Consider the following 10,093-nt stretch of genomic DNA (forward strand, 5'->3'; position numbering starts at 1 on the left):
AAATCTATCTGGTCTATTGGGTCATTTAAAGTTTGTGTTTCCTTATTTATTTTCTGTTTGGATGATCTGTCCATTGTTGTAAGTAGGGTGTTAAAGTCCCCTGCTATTATTGTATTGCTGTCAATTTCCCCTTTTATGGCTGTTAGCATTTGCCTTATATTTTGAAGTGCTCCTATGTTGGATGCATAAATATTTACAATTGTTATATCTTCTTCTTGGATTGATCCCTTGATCATCAGGTAGTGTCCGTCTTTGTCTCTTGTAATAGTCTTTATTTTAAAGTCTATATTGTCTGATATGAAAATTGCTACTCCAGCTTTCTTTTGATATCCATTTGCAGGGAATATCTTTTTCTATCCCCTCACTTTCAGTCTGTCTGTGTCCCTAGGTTTGAAGTGGGTCTTTTGCAGACAGCATATGTGCGGGTCTTGTTTTTGTATCCATTCAGTCAGTCTACGTCTTTTGGTTGGAGCATTTAATCCATTTAAATTCAAGGTTATTATCTATATGTATGTTCCTATTACCATTTTCTTAATTGTTTTGGGTTTGTTTTTGTGGGTCTTTTTCTTCTTTTGTGTTTCCCACCTAGAGAAGTTCCTTTAGCATAAAGGTAAAACTGGTTTGTTGGTACTGAATTCTCTTAGCTTTTGCTTGTCTGTTAAGCTTTTGATTTCTCTGTTGAATCTGAATGAGATCCTTGCTGGGTAGAGTAATCTTGGTTGTAGGTTTTACTCTTTTATCACTTTAAGTATATCCTGCCACTCCCTTCTGGCCTGCAGAGTTTCTACTGAAAAATCAGCTGATAACCTTATGGGGATTCTTTGTATGTTATTTTTTGCTTTTCCCTTGCTGCTTTTAATATTTTTTCTTTGAATTAAATTTTTGTTAGGTTAATTAATATGTGTCTTGGTGTGTCTCTCCTAGGGTTTATCCTGTATGTGACTCTCAGTGCTTCTTGGACTTGCATGACTATTTCCTTTCCCATGTTAGGGAAGTTTTCCACTATAATCTCTTTGGATATTTTCTCAGAACCTTTCTTTTTCTCTTCTTCTTCTGGGATCCCTGTAATTCGATTGTTGGTACATTTAGTGTTGTCCCAGAGGTCTCTGAGATTGTCTTCAATTCTTTTCATTCTTTTTTCTTTATTCTGCTCCTTGGCAGTTATTTCCACCATTCTGTCTTCCAGCTCATTTATTCGTTCTTCTGCTTTAGTTATTCTGTTATTGATTCCTTCTAGTGTATTTTTCATTTCAGTTATTGTGTTGTTCACCTCTGTTTGTTCTTCAGTTCTTCTAGATCTTTGTCAAACATTTCTTGTATTTTCTCAATCCATGCCTCCATTCTATTTCTGAGATTCTGGATCATCTTTACTATCATTACCCATAATACTTTTTCAGGTAAGATGCCTATTTACTCTCTATTTATTTAGTCTTGTAGGTTTTTACTTTGCTCCTTCATCTGTGACATATTTTTTTCTTGTCTCTTTTTTTTGGTGTGTGGGATTGTGTTCCTGTCTTACTGGTTGTTTGGCCTGAGGATTCCAGTACTGGAGTTTGTAGACAGTTGGGTAGAGCTGGGTCTTTCTGCTGAGATGACAACTTGTGGGAGACCTCACTCCAATGAATATTCCCTGGGGTCTGAGGTTCTCTGTTTGTCCAGTGGTTCGGAGTCAGAGGTCCCATCGCAGGAGCTCTGGCCTAACTCCCAGCTCGTGAACCAAGATCCTGTAAGCAGCATGGGGTGGCAAAAAGAAGAAAAGAAAAAAAAGAGGGACTTTCCCGTTGGCACAGTGGTTAAGAATCTGCCTGTCAATGCCAGGGACATGGGTTCGAGCCGTGGTCCAGGAATATCCCACATGCCGCAGAGCAACTAAGCACATGCACCACAATGACTGACCCGGCTCTCTAGAGCCTGCAAAGCCACAACTGCTGAGCCTGTGTGCTACAACTACTGAAGCCCGCATGACTAGAGCCTGTGTTCTGCAACAAGAGAAGCCACTGCAATGAGAAGCCCATGCAGTGCAACAAAGAGTAGCACCCACTCGCTGCAACTAGAGAAAGTCCACGCACAGCAACAAAGACCCAATGGAGCCAAAAAAATTTTTTTTAAAAAAAGGAGCAGAACAATAAGAAAGGGTAAAATATAAAATTAGACTAGAAAACTAAAAGATATGTTAGAAAGAATAAAAAAATAAAAATATAGATGAAACAACAACCAGAAGGTAAAACAGAACCACACTAGTAAAAAAGAGAAGAAAAGGAAAACAAAAAATGCTGGAAAGGTCTTGGTTGTGGGGGGGTGGCACTTAGGCTGGGGCGGGGTTTAGGTGGTGGGCAGGGTCTATGTTTAGGCCCCAAAAGGCCAGTAAAGGCCCTCAGGGGGCTGGGGAGGGGGCTTAGGCTCAATGAAGCAGGAGGGGCCCAGGCATGCCTCTGGCCTTGAAGGGTGGAGGACAAGGTCCAGGACCCCAACAGGCTCACTGGGCCCAAGTGGGCAGGGGAAATGCCAGGCGTGTTCCCCCCAATCTTGCAATCTCAGAGAGCCCCTCCCCATGGTCTCTCTTTTTCTTCTACCCCCTCCTTCCTATGACCCTGGGACCCATGCACCCAGTGGTGACCCTGGAAGGCAGGGGACAAGACCCAGAAACCCAACAGGCTCCCCAGGGCCTAGTGCATGGGGGAAACACCTGCAGTTCCTCCTCTGATCCCCCAGCCCTGGATATTCCTCCCATCTGCCTCTCCTCCTCTTCCCCCTCCTCCCTCCCTCTTACATCCCTAGGACCCCTGCAGCCAGAGGGAGACTCAGAGGGCAGAGGACCAGGCCCAGGAGTCCAGCAGGCTTATTGGGGCCTGAATGGGTGGGGGAAATGCCTGCTCAGCCTCCTCTCATCCTCCTGTCCTGGAGGGCCCCTCCTGTCCGCCTCTCCTCTTCTCTCCCTGTCTCCCTCCAATGCCCCTAGGACTAAAGCAGCCTGGAAGGCGCCTCGGAGGGCAGAGGACCCGGCCTGGGTGCCCTGCAGGCTTCCTGGGCCCAAACTGGGCAGGGGAGATGCTAAGCGCACTCCTCCCAATCCTCCAAGCCCCCGAGGGTCCCTCCAGGCTTAGGAGACCCTCCCCCTTCCCAGATACCCCCTAGGGGTGCTGGTCCTGTCCGGCCTCCACTACTCTTCCCCCCTCACTCCCCCCTCATCCTACCCAGTTGCTCGGAGTTTCCTCCTGTCTCCTTGGGCGTCAAAGTCCCCCACCAGCATCCAGCAGGCACCCTCGTTGTAGGCAGACATGAACTCTGTGTCCTCCCCTGCCACCAGCTTAACATGCAGTATTCCTTTACTTTTAATCTATTTGTGTTTTTATATTTTAAATGGGTTTCCTATAGAAAACATAGTGTTGGGTCTTGTTGTTGGTGGTGGTTTTTTTTAAATCCATTCTGATAGTCTTTTAATTGTTGTATTTAGACCATTTGAATTTAAAGCAATTGTTTATATTGCTGGATTAGTATCCACCACCTTTGTAACTGGATCCTATTCATTGCCCTTGACTTTTTCCCTTTTATTTGTCTTCCACATCTTTTTCTGCCTTTTGGTTTTAATTGAACATTTTATAGGATTCCATTTCCTCTTCTCTCTTAGCATATCAATTATAATTCTTTAAAAATATGTTTAAGTGGCAGACCTAGATTTTTCAACTATCTCAGTCCACTTTCAAATAATACTATACTGCTTTATGGGTAGTGCAGGTAACATAACAGAGTATTACCAATTCCTCCCTCCCCTACTTTATAACATTACTGTCATATATTTCACTTATCTGTAAGCTATAATCATCATTGTTACTATTTTTTTAACAAACCGTTATTTGTTAGATCATTTAAAAATAAGAAAAGTAAAAGATGTTATTTTAAGTTCATTTGCTCTTTCTCTAATATTCCTTTATTCATATAAATCTGATTTTTCTGACCTATATCATTTTCCTTCTCTCTGAAGAACTTCTTTTTAGCATTTCTTACTAGCCAGATTTATTGGTGGGCAATTCCTTCATTATTGTTTACCTGAGAAAGTCTTTGTTTCGCTTTCACATTTGAAGAATAATATTGCCGGGTACAGAATTCTACATTGATTGGTTTGTTTGTTTTTGTTCTTTCAATACTTTAAATATTTTATTCCATTCTCTTTTTCCTTGCATGGCTTCTAAAAGAAGTCTAACATTATTTTATTTAGTTAATTTTTATTTTATTAATATTTATTATGAAATGTACATCTTTATCTCTAGTAATGCCTTTTGCTTAAAGTGTACATTTTTGGAGTTAATATAGATATTCCACCTTTTTGGGGGGTTAGGGTTACTGGGATATACTTTTCTACCCCTTTATTTTCAACCTTTTGTGTGTTTATATTTAAAGTGTGCTTCTAATAAATAACTTAGTTATATTTTCTTTTTAACTCATCCATAGTCTTAGTATTTAGCACATTTATGTTTTTGTTATTACTGATATATATATAGACTTATTTATATCTTTATATTATATTTTTCCTATTCAGCACCTCTCTTTGTTTTTATCCGTTTCTGGTGTCTTTTATTAATTATAAATAAATTAATACCATTAATATCTTAGTGAAATATTTTTCTTGTTCCATTTCCTTCTCTATTTATTTGACATATATTTATTCTTTTACTATTCCTTTAATGGTAACCCCAGAGATTACAATATGTACCCTTGACTTATTATAGTTCAATAATAACTATTATTTTTATTACTTCCCAATAATGTTAGAAGTTAGGGATATTTTAGTTCCCTTTCAATATTTTGTTACTCTTGCCATGAATTTTACTTATATTTTAACTCCCACATAATATTGTGTTTTTATTAGAATCAATATTTATTTATTTTTACACACATATTTGCCCTTTCTAGTGCACTTTATTTCTTCATTCATTTCTATCTTTCCTGGCAATAAATTTCTTAGATTTTTTTTTTCTTTCTGGAAATGATTTTTTTTTTTTTTTTTTTTTACGGTACATGGGCCTCTCACTGTTGTGGCCTCTCCCGTTGCGGAGCACAGGCTCCGGACGGGCAGGCTCAGTGGCCATGGCTCACGGATCTAGCCACTCCACGGCATGTGGGATCTTCCTGGACGGGACATGAACCCATGTCCCCTGCATCAGCAGGTGGACTCTCAACCATTGCGCCACCAGGGAAGCCCTGGAAATGACTTTTATGATTTTTTTTTTGGTATGGATATTTTCACTGGTTAAAGAATTCTAACTTGGCAGTTATTTTCTTTTAACACCTTAAAAATATCATTCTGTTATCTCTTGGCCTCCATCATTTTTGTTGAGAATTCAGTTGTCATTTTAAAGTCATGTGTCATTTTTCTCTTTTATTCATTTTAAAGTTTTTCATTATATTGGTGCTGAAAGGCTTTACTATTATTTGCTTACATCTTACTTGACTTATTTAGCTTGTGGTTTGCAGTGCTTCTTCTGTATCATTTTGCTTCTCTCTAAAGAACTTATTTCAACATTTCTTGCAAGTCCGGTCTATTGGTGAGAAATTTCCCCAATTATCATTTATCTGAGAATGTATTTCTCCTTCACTTTTGTAGGATAATTTTGGTGGATAAGAATTCTAGGTTGGTGGTTGATCTGTGGGTTGATGGCTTTGATCTGTTTTGAAAATTTCTCATATAGTTTTTCTCCAAATATTGTTTTTACTTTTTTCTTTCTTTCATCTGTACAACTCTTCATTTTACCCCACAATATCTTCCACATTTTTTCTGTATTTCCTATTCTCAATGGTTGTGTTTTTTAATCTCAGTGCTGCTGTTTGATTATTTTCTGTTAACATTTCTTCCAGTTCACTAACCCTGTCTTCAGCTGTGTCAAAACTGCTGCCAAAGACCTGTTTGATTCTTAATTTCAGTTATTATATTTTTATGTTATAGAATTTAAATATTAAATGAATTACAACACTTTGGTGAAGGTCTTTATCTTTTGATCTATTTTCTCCATCTTTGCCTCTATGTTCTTGAGCATGCCAATCATAGTTATTTTGAAATTCTTAATTTTCAACTTATTATCTTGATTACCTTTGAGTCTGTTTCTTATCTTCTTCCCTCTTGGCTTACAATCATATGTTCCTGTGTCTTGGCATGATTAGTAATTTTTAATTGAAAGGTAGATATTGAATAGAAAAAAAAAAAAAGATAGAGCCTCCAGTTTACATTTCTCCATAGAGATTTTACCTTTTTCTCTGCTGGGCATATAGAGAAAGGGCTTATAACTTTATTTCAGTCAGAGACTGTGTTGAGTCAAGGCTATATTTTGTTTTTGGAAAGGCTTTGTCTAGTTCTGGTTAATTTAAATCCTAGGTTGTAACTTTTCAGTGCCTTTTTGTGTTGACCTAAACAAGTAGACTACCAAATATTTCTCCAGCAAAGATAGGTTTATTCAGGACCTGCTGGGAGTTGAAATTTGGGGTCTGCAACCATGGTGAGTCCCAGGCAACTTCCCACATGGCAAGGGAAGGAGAGGAAAAGAAAGTATGGAGGGCTACATTAGAGAGTCCATGGTTTTTCATTGGTTGAGTCCTTGCCAGAAAAGAAAGGGGGTCTTCCTTTTTCCTGTTGGATTGTTATCATTACAGGGTGTGAGAACTCCCCATTCTGGTCTCCCACTCTATTTAATTGAGGTTTCTGTTGATTATTTTTTTACATTTACCCCTTTTGATGAAGACCATTCTCTGAAAGCATCTCTGATCAAGTATCAGGTTTTCTAGTTTCAGCAGCTTTTTGTCCCTCAACATCAGGAAGGACCTTTCCTGGGCATCATGTGTCTTATCAATGGGAAAGTTCACAGATTGAAAACCTATTAAGGTCACAGTGAAGTAACAAGTTAAGGGTAGGAGGGAGAACTGTCAGGCACTTTTTATCTAAAGTCCATATGTTATCAAGTTCATAGACATTGGAGATCATGTGAAACATTACATCATCAAAGGTTTGGCAATAAACTTCCAGTAGAGCTGGTCCAGATATCTTAGGAAAGCTGCCTCATCAGATGTCATCTGCTTCAATTCTGGAAAATCTTTACTTTCAAGTCACCAGATGAAGTGTATGTCCAGTTAGGGTTCAGTGTTTTCTTTAGGTGTGTAACATGAATTCAAAAGTCTATTCCTTAGAGTTTGGTGGCACAAGGGTTGGTTAGCAGTACTTCATAGGGGCTTTTCCAGCAAGATTGAAGAGAGTTCTTGTGGCAGTGTCTTTTCCAATAGATAAAATTTCCAGGTTTCAAAATGTGATGCTTAAGGTCTTCATCTCTAGAGAGTACACTGTGAAAAGATGGCTCTACCAAAACATGGTTATTTTAATAGAAGCAATTAGGCCTTTGCAATATTAGAGTATCTCTCCTTCTATCAGTTGTGGATCAAAAGAAGCAGGTGCCAATTGTATTGAATGTCCTGTGACCATTTCAAAGGGTGAGAGTTTATGAGCTCCAAGAGGGCTGGGTCTGAGATTTAGAAGGACCAACAGCAATGCTTTTGACCAAGGTATTTGGAGGGCCTCTACAAATTTTGTCAATTGAGTGTTAATAATGCTGTTAGTGCATTAGATGATTGAGCACAGTAAAAGTGTTGTAAAACCAGACACACAACACAGACTTGTTAAAGCACCTGGCCAGCAAAACAGGTTACTTGGTCACTATGAAGTTTGAATAATCTTTCCCAAAAGGACTTTAGCCACAAAACAGGTAGTAGACTGTCTGCAAGGGAAGGCTTCAGTCCAGTCTGAAAATGTACAGATCATGACTAAACATATTTATATTCATTAGACAAAGGAAGTTGTATGAAATCCATGTGCTAGTTTTTTTTTGTTTGTTTTTGTTTTTGTTTTGTTTTGTTTTTTTTGTACGCGGGCCTCTCACTGTTGTGGCCTCTCCCGTTGCAGAGCACAGGCTCCGGACACACAGGCTCAGCGACCATGGCTCACGAGCCCAGCCACTCCGCGGCATGTGGGATCTTCCCGGACCGGGGCACGAACCCGTGTCCCCTGCATTGGCAGGTGGATTCTCAACCACTGCACCACCAGGGAAGCCCCATGTGCTAGTTTTTAAAAATTATCATTTGGGAAAACATCTCTTTGGACCATGACAAAGGTTTAGTTGCTTTTGTTCCCCTTAAAGGCACCATTCTTTGAAGGATTATCAACAAAGTGATTTCCCCAACTTCCAGAGAGTCAAGTTTAAAAAGCCCTGGAATCTTAATAATAGCTAAAGTGACAGGTAAAAATATTGCATCAAATAATTCTTAAATATAGCTACCATTTAAATTTTTATTTCCACTGGAAGTAAGGAAACCAACATTCCTTCCACAACATTCCAAAATCATGAACTACCAAAAGCATATCTATTATCAGTATAAATATTGGCAGTTTTGTCCTTGGCTAAAGTTCAAGCCTGTGTAACAGCATATAATTCAGCCTGTTGGGCCAAAGTAGCCATGGGTAAAAATGCTGCCTCGACATCAAAAGTAGTTATAATAACATACTCAACAAAATATTTGCCATTGTCACCTTTAAAATAAGAACCATGGGGCTTCCCTGGTGGCGCAGTGGTTGAGAGCCTTCCTGCCGATGCAGGGGACACGGGTTCGTGCCCCGGTCCGGGAAGATCCCACATGCCGCGGAGCGGCTAGGCCCGTGAGCCATGGCAGCTGAGCCTGCGCGTCCGGAGCCTGTGCTCCGCAACGGGAGAGACCACAACAGTGAGAGGTCCCCACAGCGCAAAAAAAATAAAATAAATAAAATAAGAACCATCAGTGAACCATGAGAAGTAAATATTACCCGATGGGATTTTCTGTAGATCATCATGAGGAGTCAGGAGGTGGTCCATCAGTGTTAAGCAGTCATGAGGGACTTTGTCAGTGATGGAGGGAAGAAGAGTAGCTGGGTTAAGTTCATTACAATATAAAGGGTTATGTGCATGACAGTTAACAAAAGGACTTCATAGGAGGTGAGGCAGCTGACTGAGAAATACTGAGTGTGATGACAATTCAGGAGAGCTTCTACTGCATGAAGTACAAAAATAGTTAAAGGGGATTCCACAATAATTTTCTCTTTGGTCTTAGCCAAAAGGGCAGTGGCCATAATGGCTCTAAGACCAGAGTGGTATCCCCATGACACAGGGTCCAGTTGCTGACTATAATTCCCCATAGGTCCATGGTAGATCCTGTGTTTTTGGGTGAGTACTCCAAGGGCATTCCCTTTTCATATATATAAGGGGGAGATATGATAATTAGGGAGCTCAAGGGGAGATGAGTTCATCAAATTCTCCTTTAAGGCTTTTAAGGCTACATTGTCCCATAAAATTGGACTGGGGTTGTTAATGTTGAGTAAAACCTATAGTAGTTTGGGCATAAGAGAAATTTGGAATTCAATTTCAGCAGTAACCAAGTAGCCCAAGAAAAACCTCACAGTTGGTGCTTAGTTTTGGGTTTTGGGAAACATAGGACACCATGAAGTCTAATTGGATCTAGGTGTAACCCTTGTTATAATATCAGATGCTCTAAATACCGAACCTGGATTTGGGAAAACAGTAATTTTTCTTTGACGACCTTGTGTCCCTTTAAGGCTAAAAGTTTTTAGATGCTGTCTTCCCATGAGGAGGTTTCAGAAGTAGTGCAAAGAAGCAAATGGTCCACGTATTCCAACAAAGTAGAACCTCTAGGGAACTTTATTATATCCAGACCAGCCTTTAGGATTTGGGAGAAATAAGAAGGACTCTTACTATTACCCTGAGACATTGCTGTCCAGGTGAATTATTCTTCCCAAGTGAAGGCAAAATGGTTAAGGCAAAAAGCTTCATTAAATGGAATACTAAAGAATGCACTGGGGGGCTTCCCTGGTGGCGCAGTGGTTGCGCGTCCGCCTGCCGATGCAGGGGAACAGGGTTCGCACCCGGGTCTGGGAGGATACCACGTGCCGCGGAGCGGCTGGGCCCGTGAGCCATGGCCGCTGGGCCTGCGCGTCCGGAGCCTGTGCTCCGCAGCGGGAGAGGCCACAGCAGAGGGAGACCCGCATACCACAAAAAAAAAAAAAAAAAAG

Source organism: Physeter macrocephalus, chromosome 4, assembly GCF_002837175.3.
Source record: "Physeter macrocephalus isolate SW-GA chromosome 4, ASM283717v5, whole genome shotgun sequence".
NCBI lineage: Eukaryota > Metazoa > Chordata > Mammalia > Artiodactyla > Physeteridae > Physeter > Physeter macrocephalus.